The 15493-nt window shown below is 43.7% G+C and overlaps 1 protein-coding gene across 3 annotated transcripts in view; it reads left to right on the top strand.

The window, feature by feature from the left end:
* The first annotated feature begins 4186 nt into the window (after positions 1-4186).
* The window catches only part of PCYT1A (phosphate cytidylyltransferase 1A, choline), a 34545-nt gene continuing 23238 nt past the window's right edge, over positions 4187-15493 (top strand). Inside the window, exon 1 of one of the 3 annotated variants that reach the window (XM_075268520.1) lies at positions 4187-4265. The gene's annotated coding sequence lies outside the window, so the exon portion shown is untranslated. Of the gene's footprint in view, positions 4266-4292; positions 4366-6246; positions 6473-15493 lie in introns of those variants that run through there. The other 2 variants (XM_075268521.1, XM_075268519.1) reach the window with 2 other exon arrangements.

Below are 15493 nucleotides of genomic sequence, written 5' to 3'. Positions count from 1 at the left end.
GGGGACGTCGCACAAAAGCCGGTGTTGTGGCACATGCAGGCGTTGCTGGAGAGATTTTAAGCTAGCAGCGGCTACTGTCGACTTGCGAAAGTGGGCGCACATGCGCCGCACTTTCACCAGTAGCTCTGGAACATTGGGGTAGCTCTTTAGGAAACGTTGCACCACTAGGTTGAAGACGTGGGCCAGGCATGGAACATGTTGGAGTCCGGCAAGCTCCAGAGCTGCTACCAGGTTCCGGCCGTTATCACAAACGACCATGCCTGGGCCCAGGTGCAGCGGCTCAAACCATATTGCCGTCTCATCGAGGAGGGCATCCCTCACCTCGGAGGCAGTGTGCTGTCTGTCCCCCAAGCTGATCAGCTTCAGCACGGCCTGCTGACGTCTACCAACGCCAGTGCTGCAACGTTTCCAACTCGTAGCTGGGGTCAATCTAACAGCAGAGGTGGAGGCGGTGGCAGAGGAGGAGGCGGTGGCGGAGGAGGAGGCGGTGGAGGAGGAGGAGGAGGGGGGTGTTCTTCTCGTGTCCCTGCCAGGAATGTTAGGCGGGGAGACGAGGTACACCGGGCCAGTTTGGGAAGCAGTCCCAGCCTCAACTACATTCACCCAGTGTGCCGTCAGTGAAATGTAGCGTCCCTGTCCGCATGCACTTGTCCACGCGTCGGTGGTCAAGTGGACCTTTGTGCAAAGCGCGGAACTAAGGGCCCGCCTGATGTTGAGTGACACGTGCTGGTGCAAGGCGGGGACGGCACACCGGGAGAAGTAGTGACGGCTAGGGACGGCATAGCGAGGTGCCGCAGTTGCCATCAGGTCCAGGAAGGCGGGAGTTTCAACAAGCCGGAACGCCAACATCTCCTGGGCCAGCAGTTTAGCGATGTTGGCGTTCAAGGCTTGCGCGTGTGGGTGGTTAGCAGTGTATTTCTGCCGCCGCTCCAATGTCTGAGAGATGGTGGGTTGTTGTAAAGAAGCGCCTGATGGTGCCTTTGATGGTGCAGGAGAAGTAGATAAGACAGGAACAGGGGAGGATGAGGAAGAAGTCAACAAAGTGGCGGAGGCAGATGAAGTGGTGTCCTGGCTCGTCCTCTGGAGTGCATCGCCAGCACAGTCAGCAGTGGCAGTGGCAGAGGCAGTGGCAGAGGCAGTGGCAGTGGCGTGAACGGCAGGCGGCCTTTGTCCTGCCGTTGCTGCCTGCCACTGATTCCAGTGCTTGGATTCCAAATGACGGCGCATTGAAGTGGTGGACAGGTTGCTCTTCTCAGAGCCCCTAATCAATTTCGAGAGGCAAATTGTGCAGACAACACTATATCTGTCCTCGGCGCATTCCTTGAAAAAACTCCACAACTTCGAGAAACGTGCCCTCGAGGTGGGAGTTTTTCGGGGCTGGGTACGAACTGGAACATCTTGGGAGATTCCGGGTGTGGCCTGGCTTCGCCTAAGCTGCTGACCTCTGCCTCTGCCTCTAGCTACCCTTTTTGGTGCTGCACCTGCCTCAACATCCACACTACTTTCCCCGCTTGACATCCCCCCTGGCCAGGTCGGGTCAGTGTCCTCATCATCCACCACTTCCTCTTCCAACTCCTGTCTCATCTCCTCCTCCCGCACAATGCGCAGGTCAACTGGATGCCCTGACGGCAACTGCGTCACATCATCGTCGATGAGGGTGGGTTGATGGTCATCCACCACCAAATCGAACGGAGATGGAGGAGACTCTAGTGTTTGAGCATCTGGACACAGATGCTCCTCTGTTAGGTTCGTGGAATCGTGACGTGGAGGGGCAGGTTGAGGGACAATGAAAGGAGCGGAGAACAGCTCTGGGGAGCAGGGACAGTTGGGGTTATTGTTCTGTGAAGCTTGGGAATTTTGGGAGGAAGGAGGACAAGACTGTTGGGTAATAGGAGGAGAGGAGGCAGAGTCTGACTGGCTGCTGGACAATGTGCTGTAAGCGTTCTCCAACAGCCATTGCAAGACCTGTTCCTGGTTCTCGGGCCTACTAAGGTTTGTACCCTGCAGTTTAGTTAATGTGGCAAGCAACCCTGGCACTGTGGAGTGGCGCAATGCTTGCTGCCCCACAGGAGTAGGCACGGGACGCCTTGTGGCTTCACTGCTACCTTGCTCCCCAGAACCATTCCCCCGACCTCGCCCACGTCCCTTTCCGGGAGCCTTGCGCATTTTGAATTCCCAGTCAGAAACTGGCACTATATAGCAGTAGCAAGAAATGAGGGTATTTGTAAACCCAATATATTCTTTGAATTCCCAGTCAGATAATGGCACTATATAGCAGTAGCAAAAATTGTGGGTGCACGTAACCCCAATATATTCTTTGAATTACCAGTCAGAAACTGTCACTATATGGCAGTAGCAAGAAATGAGGGTATTTGTAACCCCAATATATTCTTTGAATTCACAGTCAGACAATGGCACTATATACCAGTAGCAAAAATTGTGGGTGCACGTTACCCCAATATATTCTTTGAATTACCAGTCAGAAACTGGCACTATATGGCAGTAGCAAGAAATGAGGGTATTTGTAACCCCAATATATTCTTTGAATTCACAGTCAGACAATGGCACTATATACCAGTAGCAAAAATTGTGGGTGCACGTTACCCCAATATATTCTTTGAATTACCAGTCAGAAACTGGCACTATATGGCAGTAGCAAGAAATGAGGGTATTTGTAACCCCAATATATTCTTTGAATTCCCAGTCAGACAATGGCACTATATACCAGTAGCAAAAATTGTGGGTGCACGTTACCCCAATATATTCTTTGAATTACCAGTCAGAAACTGGCACTATATGGCAGTAGCAAGAAATGAGGGTATTTGTAACCCCAATATATTCTTTGAATTCACAGTCAGACAATGGCACTATATACCAGTAGCAAAAATTGTGGGTGCACGTTACCCCAATATATTCTTTGAATTACCAGTCAGAAACTGGCACTATATGGCAGTAGCAAGAAATGAGGGTATTTGTAACCCCAATATATTCTTTGAATTCACAGTCAGACAATGGCACTATATACCAGTAGCAAAAATTGTGGGTGTATATAGCCCCAATCCTATTGCTAGGGGACTTGCAGGTTATTTCTGAGGTGAAGGGGGGGGGGGTAGGGGGGGGGGGGCACACCGTTGGAACGGGGATTTGGGGTGTATATATGGGGTATACGGGAATACACTGTCAGTGTATTCCATTCAGGATCCTGGGAAAGCTGGGTTGCGGCGATTGAGCCCGTCAGTGCCACGTTACACTGACAAGCTTCTCCCTGGAATTTAGCTCTTATAAGAGCTGTTGGTTGTCTTCTCCTTCCTATCCTAGCCTGTCCCTGCCTACCCAGAATCTAAGCCCTAGCTAAATGGACGGAAACCTCCGTCCCCGGTGAATTGCAAGCTCAGAATGACGCGAAGCTGGGCGTCGCTGTTCTTTTAAATTAGAGGTCACATGTTTTCAGCAGCCAATGGGTTTTGCCTACTTTTTTCAACGTCACCGGTGTCGTAGTTCCTGTCCCACCTACCCTGCGCTGTTATTGGAGCAAAAAAGGCGCCAGGGAAGGTGGGAGGGGAATCGAGTAATGGCGCACTTTACCACGCGGTGTTCGATTCGATTCGAACATGCCGAACAGCCTAATATCCGATCGAACATGAGTTCGATAGAACACTGTTCGCTCATCTCTAGTCATGTTGCTTCTTTTTTCTGCTTCTCCATAGACCACCATTGTATGGAGGCAGATTTTGAGGCGAGATCTGCTGTCAAAATCTGCCTCATTGCCCCATGTGAACTAGCCCAGTCCCCAACTCTGCATTCTACTCTAGCAGAGTACAGAACTCCTTAGGAACTTTTACTATAGTTTTATGGTATCTTAGCATAGCTCTATTGTCTCATAATTCTCATTTTATAAGTATAATGTGCAGATCAGGAACTTGAAGTGGCTCCAAAGGTCCCTCCGACAAGTGAGATATGACTAGTCTATATGGCACATAGTAGGTGAGGGCCTCATTACACTTTCGCACTGGGGTCTAGCAGCTTCATGTGTCTCCTCTGTTGTAGACGTTTTCCTATGGCCAGAGGTAAATGTTTAGTCATCTCTATCCCTAACACGCCTCATTAGGATTAGCGGCGGAACTGTCTAGCTCGCACTCTTGTTCCCAGCGGACTGTTTACTTAGCTGCTCCGCTGTAATGCTGGCTATGAGCTGTACTTCCGGACGCTGCTGTCAGACTATGACACTAGCCCCGCCCGGAAACTGGACACGGAGACACCGGGAGGTGAGCAGGGGCTGGGGCGCTGCGTATTCCCAACTTCATGTGCTGTACATAAAGCGGCGGACGGCAAGTAGCGTATTGTTTGGACTTTACAACCCGGAAGGTAGTTGCTGGCGTACATAGTAACACGTATCTATGTACATATAGGATGAGTGAGTCTGATCTGCAGATTAGATGTGTGTATTAGGCTATTGGCTGCTTATGGGGAATACACATAGCAATGATAGTGTGTGACTTTATATGATGCGATCGATCCCTCCAGTGACCATGATGGGCGAAAGGAGGCAGCAGTGGGTAACTGATGGGGTAAATTGGATTACAAATCTCCTGTCCTATCTATTGGTGTGATCTGCCTGTGCTGTGACAGTCTGTTCTGACAGAGATGAGCCTTTGCCCTGACACGTCAATTCATTTTCATGCATTACAAGATAAGGGATGGATCCTAGGACCCTTGTCCTAGAACGTCCCACAGGGCAGCAGTCATTGCCACATACACAAGCTGACTCACTGATTCCTGATGTATTCACAGATGACCGCTATTTATCATTTCACGGCAATTCATAAACGAGCAGAGATTAATCACAATGTGCGCTTGCCTTGATGGGGCTCATATATTAGGAGATAATACCAGCAGTATATACAGCATAATTCTGATACTGAGCACCTCCGAGGTTGTACTGTTCTGCTGACTGCTTTTAAAGGGAATGTCTCATGAAGACAACTCCTGTGCTTAAGATCTCCTACTGGGAGCCAAAGTGGAAAGCTGCCTCTTCCTTTGTGGGACCTAGCCATTCATGTAACTATGGCAAGGTCAGCCACTCAGATTGTAATGCTACATTTTACCTGACAAATAGGTAATCGCTGAGGTTTGGAGAAGCCGTAGCTGATGACTGTCCCAGCTAGTATACTCCATTTTAAACCTCATTCAGATGAGGTTAGTGTCCATGCTTGTGTGATGGATCTGGCACCAAGTGCTAGTGGCACATATTGATATATGCCACCAACACTTTTCCGCTATGTAGACATCAGCGCTTCTTTTTCTGTTCATCTATTCCAACAAAAATGGATCAATGCAAAGACACAAATCGAGCCTGAGGGTCTCCATTAACAGTAAAGGTGTCTCTCAGGTGGCTTTTTTTTAACTGAAATTGTTGGACAAAATGTTTTCCTAAATGTTATATTATGCCAAACAAAAACAAGGACCATTTTCTTTTACCCCTTATTACTCTGCGTTGTCTATTATGTCTTTCTGAGCTGCTAATTATCACTAAGGCTGGCAGTAGCATGGCGCTGCAGTGGTACTGGCACAGAAGCTTTGCCTGCAATATTACTGCCAGATTAATTCATTAGATGTGTGATCAGTACTTGAGTGGTTCAGCGAAGTGTGGTAGCATGAATGCCTTTATTAAATAAAATAATAAACCTGGTTGGTAAGTAAAAATCTGAACTACTAAAAAAATAATGTTACTTATCCTGTATGGTGAATGCCAGTAAAATTATGGCATTAAGGTTAAAGCTCAACTCATCACAGCTAAAAAGAACAAACACTTATATGGCCATTTTGATGGAAAAATTTAAATAACTGGTGAAATACAAATGACACTTTATGGCCTGTCTCAGTGGTTGGACTGTCAGCGATCTGGAGGGTCCACTAAAGTCTTCATGAGAGTAGAGTGCAGGTGAACATGACTAGCCAGTGCTCTGTTAACGTCTATGAGGATGTTGGACATCCCCATAGAGGTGGATAGAGTGTGGACCACAATGTGCTCCATTCACATACAGCTTTCAGGGGAACTTTCAAGAGTGTTTGTGGCACAACTTCTTTTAGGCCTTAACTAGGCTACTTCTTTGAAAGGTTAATCACTTATGTGATATGGAAAGTGGGCCAGTGCTTAGACTAGTGTACAGCAATACTAATATCTTTGACTTTCATTCTGACCTTTAAACATGTCAGCAGTTTATCACTAGGAATTCACTGGACAAAGTGCAGAGTGTCATTTCTCCATAAGCAGGTACTCGAGCTGCAAATGAGAACATCACAGCACTTCTTCTGCATTACTGTTACTCCATGGGCACATCTTAATCCTTTTTTTGCTGAAAATTAATTTATTGCCTGAGATAACTACGAGGGAAATGTACACCAAGTCTGTAGAGGGACAATAATCTGTCTGTGAAGAATATCTGGAACGCAAGTCACTGGTGACCTCAAGGTAACATATATCAGGGTTCTTTGGGATGTTGCCTTGAAAAGATCCAGGATCTTCCTGCTGTCTTAATCACTACTTTATCATTTTGCTAAATTGATGTCCTGGTTCGGAGCCAGATAAAATATTGAATTATGGGAATTGGATCATGAGTGGGGTCATTATAGAAATGTCTCCCTAAACTTTGCTAGGGAATCTCATATTACAGGGATACTCCTCAGCAGAATATTCTATAGAATGTTCTATTTAAGGATATGTTCACATCTTTTTCTTTTTTTTTTTCCTGTTTTGCTATAGAAACACAATATATAATGGATTCCATGAGGTTATAGATGTAATCTAGGAGACTCCTGACACAGATATAAACCTGGTCTATCACTGTCTGTGTTCTGTGAGTTGAGACATCACAAAAAAGTAAAATATACTATCAATCACAATTTACTTATGTGATTTACAATATTTGTGAGTGTACAGACTATGTGTGGCTCTGTAAGTGAGTCTCCATTCAGATGACTTTTTTACAAACGACGCAAAGGAATTACGATTCATTTACATAGACTTGATAAAAGAAAATATAGATCTGCTTCTGTCCCTTTTTTTTTTTCTGGTTGCGAAAGTACAACCCTTTACATATGAGATTCACTGTGCCAGCATCTGTTTACAATGCCAGGGTATGAAGGTATTGCTACGACAGCCAATAAGAATGTGAGTGATGGTAGACCTTTGTGTGAAGAGCAGTAGTTTTAATACTGCAGGTGTATGAGATATATTATTGTGGTCACTGTTAAGGAGTTGTTAGATGTTTTGCTGTGTTTAAGAGATCCACTTTACTTTGTTTTAAAGTGGTTGTGAGTTAAAAAAAAGCTCGCTTATGTGAAAAGTCCCCATCCATTTGGTGATTGTATCACCTATCAATATAATGCTAACAAATACAGTAGCTGAATGGATCCTGAGCATTAAAACCACCTCTAATACCCTACAACAAACAAGAGGCTACAGGATAGAGGTGCACCCCACTATAACTAACTAACTATATATATATATATATATATATATATATATATATATATATATATATATATATCATATCAATCACTTTTATTAGATCTCATGACATAAATTCAAAGGGAACAAAAAAAAACAATTAAAAACGGGCAAAACCTAAACCCAACCCTGAAATATACGCCTAAGGATGGCTCACCAGCCAGCGCAATAATCTCACAATCCCTGCCCCAAACACTTCTGACTAACAGGCTAAGAAACTATTCACTGAGAGGAGTAATTGTTAGATTATTTGAGTAATCGGTCCCACAGTGAAAAGTAATAAGCTAAGAAAGATGCACAATATTAGTCACATCGCCATAACCACTATATAATCAAGCAGCTGAAGCACAAATATATATAGATAGATAGATAGATAGATAGATAGATAGATACCAAAAACTATACCATATGAAGATCAGTTATAATATGAATAAAAAGGGTCCATAGGAGATGGATATGAGTCAGCATGTAGGCGAGGAAGGAAGAACCCCACACACGTGCAGCTTCATCGGGGTGTCAAACCATCTCTATTACATCTACATGTAATGCAGCTGTAAGGGGACCCAGCACACTGAAGCTGTAGCATAATCTGCAGGCATCATGTCAGAGCAAGCGGAGCTCAGCAAATTAACATGTAACTTTGTGGGAAAGAAATCAGTAATAATTGTCATTTATTCATTCCAACCACTTTTCATTCTGGACTTCCTAGTTCTGTGGATGGTCCTAGACAGTGACTGGCGGCTAGCTCTGCATGCACAGGAAACCTATCAGTCACCGAGAAGAAATGTCCACGTGGCTACTAGGCCCAGAATTTTCAGTCATCAATAATTAAAAAGCACAAAAACCCAACTGATATATTATACCACAATGTGAGCTACAATGAGTTTGTCATGAATTGGCCCATTTAAAGTTCTTTGGCTACTGGAGCAAGTGCACTACTGTTACTATTCGCTATTTAGACCCTATGACTGTAACTTGGGCAACCTAGTAACTTGGATTATTAGTCAACGTTATATATAGACTGAAATCTGAGACTTTGACCTGCTGGATAGGAGCAAGCAGATCCGCAGCTTAATCTTCACATTCTTTTACTAAATCCTCTCATCCATTCAGCTCATGAGTTTGGTGAAACCTGTATGTGCCCATCATATGATGGAAAATCATACCAATGTAATATTGTAGTAGCAGTCATTGACCTATAAACTTTATACTTTGGTGGACATTTATCTGTCAGAGGCATTTATTATGGAGAATGAGAAAGAAACTTGTTTTATTACAATGCAAACCAGCTAGAGACAATTCTAAAGTAGATCTCCACCCAAGCTTTGTAAAGTTTAACTACCAAATGTAGCATTCCTGTGCCACCATACTTTACAATAACAGGCATGATGCTTTTTACTCTCTTCCCCAACTATTTGCCTTAGAAAAATTTTTAAAGCCTCACTTTACAAATTATTATTATTGTTTATTTATATAGCACCATTAATTCCATGGTGCTTTACATTTGGGGGTTACATACAGTACACAGAATACACAGGTAGATATAATACTAACAATGACGGACTGGTGGGGTAGAGGGCCCTGCCCGCGAGGGCTTACAATCTATGAGGGAAGGGGGAGAGACAGAAGGAGAGGGGGAGACTGTACAGATGGTGGTGCGGTGATAGTGTTATTGGAGGTTGTAGGCCTTCCTGAATAGGTGAGTCTTCAGGGCCTTCTTGGAGCCTGTGATTGTGGGTGTCAGTCTTATGTGTCTTGGTAAGGAGTTCCAGAGTATGGGGGATGCACGAGAGAAATCTTGGAGACGGTTGTGTGAGGAGCGGAGTAGGAGGTCTTTGGATGATCGCAGCTAATAACGCACTTTGTTTTTAATTGAGTTTTTGCTGTTTTATTTTTCTTCCCCTATTCACTATATGGGGAATCCATATCCATTCTGCAGCTAAAATGGTGTGGTTTTCAAAAATACTGTGTTATGTGGGCCTTAGTTGCATTCACACAATCTATTTTTACTCGTAAAACTTGGTCCATGTGTGTTGTCTGGATTTAGCAGTTTGAACATCATGGCCGGAGCGGGACTCCCAGCATATTAGTTAGCTACAATGATAGGAGTCCCTGCCTTCCAGCATCATACTGTCCCCTTACTATATTAATTATGGAACAGTGAGTCACTAGGAAGCAGGTACCTCTAGCGTCATAGATAACTATCATGCTGGAAGTCCCTCTTTTGCCGTGATGTTCAGGCTGGTAAATCCAGCACACACATGGACAGAAACTCTGTCCTGTGAAAGTGAGGTTAGCCTTAAAAATAGCAGGTCAGATCTTGCTTTGTTTGTAGCCTTCACTGGACTCACTTGTAGGGTGATGACCCTGCTAATGGATCTGGAAAATGATTCACTGGGAGAATTTGCCAGTTGTACAGTATTAGGCCTTATTCACATATCTGTGAATCATGACATGTCATGCAGTTGTCCATTTTCCATCCAAAGCCTATAGGGCAATGGAAAAAAAAAATGGAGCCATGCACTGTTGTCATTTGTTCTGAAGACCAGACCATTGAGGTGTTTAGGTTCCTACGAGATATGGTCCTGTGTGCTTTCTGTCTTTCACTGATCCAATGCATTTAAAAGCATAGCAAATATAAAAACACTTTGCACCCCACCTATTTCAGAATATAGGTCAGCAGAATATACACAAAGAATGCAATTCATAGGGTTGTCCAATGTCAGAAGCTCACTGATCTGAGATTGATGACTTATCTTTATGATAGGTCATAATATTTTTAACCTAGAAAACCCTTCAAGCTACAAGTTGGATTATGATGCTGGATATTTTGCATCCGTGGTGCATCCATTTTCATGGATCCCTCATAAACTTGAGTCCAATGACGGATCTATGAAAACTGATAAATACTGAAAATGTGAATAGCTCCTATGAAATAGTAACAGGAATTATTGCACAATCCTTAGATGTACAAAACTGGGGTCATAGGATATGGATTCTATAAGTATGTATTTGTGTTTGTATATGTATTTGTATCTGTAAGATATATATGTATGTATCAATAACGCCCCTTTCTAGGTAAACACCAAGTATATTCATTATTTTTCAGTGAATGTTATGTACAGGGTCAGTGTTAGGTTCCCTATAGGTTATGGTGTCGAGTAGTTGACGTGTAATTTCTTGATCTAGTCTAAGCGGTGTATAATGGGTATCGCCCCACCACCACCTTCCCCCTTATCTGCCAGTTTGATGATAATTTCCTGGTTGTAGTTGCTTGTGTGATCTGTTTAATATCACATTATATTAGGTGTATGATTGTTTCAGTAGCGTGGTACATTTTAGCTGGATTTGAAGCTGCTAAGTATCCCTAAACCCAGTGATGTTGTGGATAATCTTAGTGTATTTTGGGATGTCAGAGATGTGTTAGCAGGGGTTTCTAGACCAGAACAGGAACTTACATGATTTTATAAATCATTGCGTTTAAAGACACCTATTGGTCTAGAAACCCCTGCGGATGCTTTTCTTGCATCACAAAATGCTCTATGTTTATCCACAATATCACTGGGTTTATGGCTACCTAGCAGCTTCAATCCACCTAAGACATACAACCCTAGCTGGGGTATACGTCACCAACTTCACTAAAGAATTGCACAGGTTTGTAATATTTGCTGCTCTACCTACTTGTTTTAAAGTCTGTAAGGGCTTGTTCACATCTGCAATGGCACTCCGTACTTCAGGTTTCCGTTTCCTTCATAAAACAGAGGCAGGAGACGGAAACCTGCAGGAGGCTTTCTCACCCATTCATTTGAATGGGTGAGAAAGCTGTCCGGCAGTGAGCGTTTTAGGCTCCCCGCCGCGAAACCGGGTTTTATAATCCGGACACAGTCGGACATGCAGTACTCTGTGTCCGGATTTAAAAAACCGGTTTCGCGGCGGAGAGCATAAAACGCTCACCGCCGCTCACGACCTGACCCGGTCTGTGGTTTCCGTCTTCTGGCATGCAGAAGACGGAAACCATAGAACGGAGACCCTGAACGCAGGTGTGAACATAGCGTAAGAGAACATGTTTGGTTTTTTTTTTTGTTTTTTTTTATGTTGGTATTGTTTGGGCTTGTTCACAGAGCCATTTTCCATTCAGAAAACAAGGTCCTTGTGTGAACTAAATGTCCTATACTGTCTATATGAGCTGTATGAAATGGTGCATCTTAGTGAGTTAAAATGCCATGAGCGAAACGCTCTCTCCGATATCTTGGGATCCAGCTTTCCTCTTCTTACTCCACCTTCTATTCAGTTAATCACCCTAGCCTAATTAATGAACTGAGTGGCCTCTTGGACAAATCGCATCCTCTCCATATTTCGCTTATAGGTCGTATTAATGCGGTCAAAATGTCCCTCCTCCCAAAGCTCCTCTACTATTTTGAAACTCTTCCGGGCACAGTCCCTCACTCTGAATTGCACTCCCTTCAAAAATCCATCTTTAAGGGGCCACACGGTGGCTCAGTGGTTAGCACTGCAACCTTGCAGCACTGGAGTCCTAGTGTTCAAATCCCGCCAAGGGCAAAAAAAAAAAACATCTGCAAGGAGTTTGTATGTTCTCCCCGTGTTTGCATGGATTTCCATCCAATATTCCAAAAAAAAAACCATACTGATAGGGGGAAAAAAAAAATCCATCTTTAAGTTTATTTGGAATGGCAAGTGTCACCGCATACCTCGTTCGGTGATGCTATCTGGTAGGGAGGAGGGGGGATTGGCGGTACCGCACATATTGCATTATTATTGGGCTGCTCACTTGCGCTGCCTGCCTTTTTGGACAGCCCCGCAGGCCTATACCAAATGGGTTGAGATAGAGAAACTCTGGTTGGCTCCGATACATCTCACTGCGTTTCTGTGGTCCCGTTCCTCCCCCCTTCCGTCCACTCCCCTTTTGGGTCCTATATGTTTCACTAGGGCCATTTGGATTACTTGCTCTAAAATCTTTCCCCTGGCCTCCCAGTGTTCCTCCTTGATTTCCTTTTTGTACAACCCCCTCCTACCGGATGGGCTTACGTCAGCTTTGGTGCGACCATGGAGTAGGCTAGGCCTTTTCCGTGTCGCTGACTTAATAGACCCGCTGACGTTGCTGCTTAGGCCCTTTGAGTATTTTGTTTCACAACTGCATCTACCCGCCACTGAATGGTTGCATTACCAGCAGATTGTCCATTTTGTTTTTACCCAGTTCGGCTCTCTGAAGCTGTCCCCACCGACTGTCTTTGAAAAACTGTGTCGTGCGGGCACCTCTACTGCAGGCCTTATCTCTGGTATTTATGGTATCCTCTCCTCCTCTGTACGGCAGGGCCCCGTATCGCATAAATATATGGAGAGGTGGTCTGGGGACTTGAACAGGCAGATCTCCCCGAACCAATGGCAAATTATCTGGTGCCGTGCAGTTAAATCATCCACCTGTGTTACGTTCCGGGAGACCCAGCTACAAGCTACTTATGCACTGGTACCATACCCCAGCCTTGCTCCACTCCCTTAACCCTAACATCTCTTCCCTGTGTTGGTGTTGCCGGGCAGGAGTTGGTACTCTGTATCATGTTTTTTGGGACTGTCCAGGGATCCGTCCTTTCTGGCTGGAGGTCAAGTCCCTTACGGACGCTCTATTTATCCAAGGTGTCCCTTTAGACCCCCTCATCTATCTCCTCAATTTCCCCCCCTGCTCATCTGGGTAAACATACCTCTAAATTGTTTCTTTATCTCTTTACCGCAGCCAAAACTCTCATCGCTCTCCGATGGAAGAGTGCCTCTCCTCCCTCTGGCTCTGATCTTGTAGACCGAGTTAAGGATGTCCGTAGTATGGAGAACTTGACGGCCACACTTAACCATACTGTTGAGGCGTTCCAGGCTATATGGTCATCTTGGGACACATACTGTATTTTGAATGGTCTCTGACTCCTTCCCCTTCCCTTCCTCCCCCACCCCCTCATTTCCACTCTCAGGTTTTTTGCGATGTGTATACATTCCCAGTCTACTTGACGGTATATGCATTGCATCACGTTCTTGTTTTTTATGTTTTCAACTCTTTTGTTATATTGTATTTTATAAAAATCCTTTTAATAAAAATTAAAGTTCAATAAAAAAAAATGCCACAAGCTCCTAAACGTAAAGCACCATGGAATTAATGGTGCTATATAAATAAACAATAATAATAATAATAATAATAATAAATAACATAAAGCTGTCAGTAACATTCAGTACAGGGGCCGATTGCATTAGAACTCCCTTTTCCATTTCACACAGGAAATGCAACCCGCACACGGATCATGTGAATAAGCTGTTATGTACTCACAGAAGTCTCTTCTTCACAGGTTACATACATTTTCCCATGTAAGTGTCAACCACCATCTTACTTTGTGTTAAATGAGTTATTGGTTTACTATTTGTAAGTGACTTTTTTATGCAGGGGCCATTATTACAGTGTTAATATATGGTACATGCTGTGGGCATTGTCATGAATCCGTGTTAGCAGAATGTAAAGAAACATTTGCATACTTAATTTATTTAAAAAAAAAAAAAAAACCTTTAGATTGTTTCCCATTACATCTCAAAGAAGGCTTTTATTTGTACAGAACATTTTGTTACATTATGTCTATACATGATTTATCCAAAAGTAGGTCAATAGGCAAACCTATAGCATGTGCAGCTGCATTGGGGGCCAACTAAATAGTAGTACAGCTTCAAGTAATAAATTGCCACTGGGCCCTAGCCAGTGAAAAAACATTGTGAACTGTAGAAATCCATTAGAACGAGTCTGGGAATTGCGCTGGTAGTGGACAGGGGTTACCAGGTAGGGGCTAAGCTTTATTTCCGGCAGGATTATAGGTTTACTTGATGCCTTTTATCGAACTTTATCAAATAAGATATGATACTAGATAGCCAGATAGTGTCCCTTATAGACAGGCAGTGGCCCCCAGTAGCCAGATATTTCCCTAAAAGGGGTTGTCTACAGATTTCTATTTAACATACTTTGTATAGTAGTTTCTTCATGCAAGAACTGAGGGTTCTGGACTAGTTCCGACCCAGGTCACGTGATCAGAAATGGCACCTATAGCACAAGTTAATACATGTGAAGACTAGAGACGAGGAAAGAGGTGGAGCAACACAGTGAACAAGGCTGTTTCCGATGATGTGACCCACGGTCGGGAATCAGCCCAGGACCCCTATATCCTGCATGAAGAAACTTCTGGCCAAAGTAAGTTTAATTGAAGTCTCCAGGCAACCCCTTTAATAGTGACCCTTAGTGAACAGAGTAAAATACTAGTTAGTAAGTGACCTAGTAAAGTCATCGTGTCAACTGTACCTGGATGCTTGAGTTCACTAATGCAGAAGGGTAGGGCAGGGAGCCTATGGCTATATGGTTTAACTATAATCTGCATTTTTGTCTTCAAAGATTCAGGGCACAAATGCCGAGTATGTTGTAAAGAGGACATCTACCATGATAATTGAGGAGAGACACTGCAACTTTGGCCAGTGGACAGAGAGGATTTTGTATAATAAATGCTATTTAGAAAAATGTGATGTTATAATGTCCGAGTTATAACTGTTTGAAGTGACCCTCCCCTCCCCTACTTTTGCAGAATTTATTAATGACACAAATACTGCCAGAAAATTTGTGCAAAAGTTTAGTTACACTTAAATCCATAGCACCTACTGCTTTGTTTACTAAAGTAAAAACAATTCTAATTTATCCCTATAGGTGCGGGGATATACAAATTAAACTCTCATATTGGTCTGTTGGCAATTAGCTTCCCTTATATAGCACCTATACCGTTTGGAAATAAAAGCCAACTTTTAATTGTTTATTCTAAAACTCAATTCAGATTCAGAGAGTTCTAAATACCCAGAAAGTTGATGGCAGGAAAGATTCTACCCCCTCCTGAAGGCAGAACGGAGGTTCCACTTAAATAATTCCTTCCTTGCTTCCATAATATAATTCTGAGTATA

The sequence above is a fragment of the Leptodactylus fuscus genome, chromosome 3 (assembly GCF_031893055.1).
Source record: "Leptodactylus fuscus isolate aLepFus1 chromosome 3, aLepFus1.hap2, whole genome shotgun sequence".
Classification (NCBI taxonomy): domain Eukaryota; kingdom Metazoa; phylum Chordata; class Amphibia; order Anura; family Leptodactylidae; genus Leptodactylus; species Leptodactylus fuscus.
This window is presented reverse-complemented; position numbering and strand designations above follow the sequence as displayed.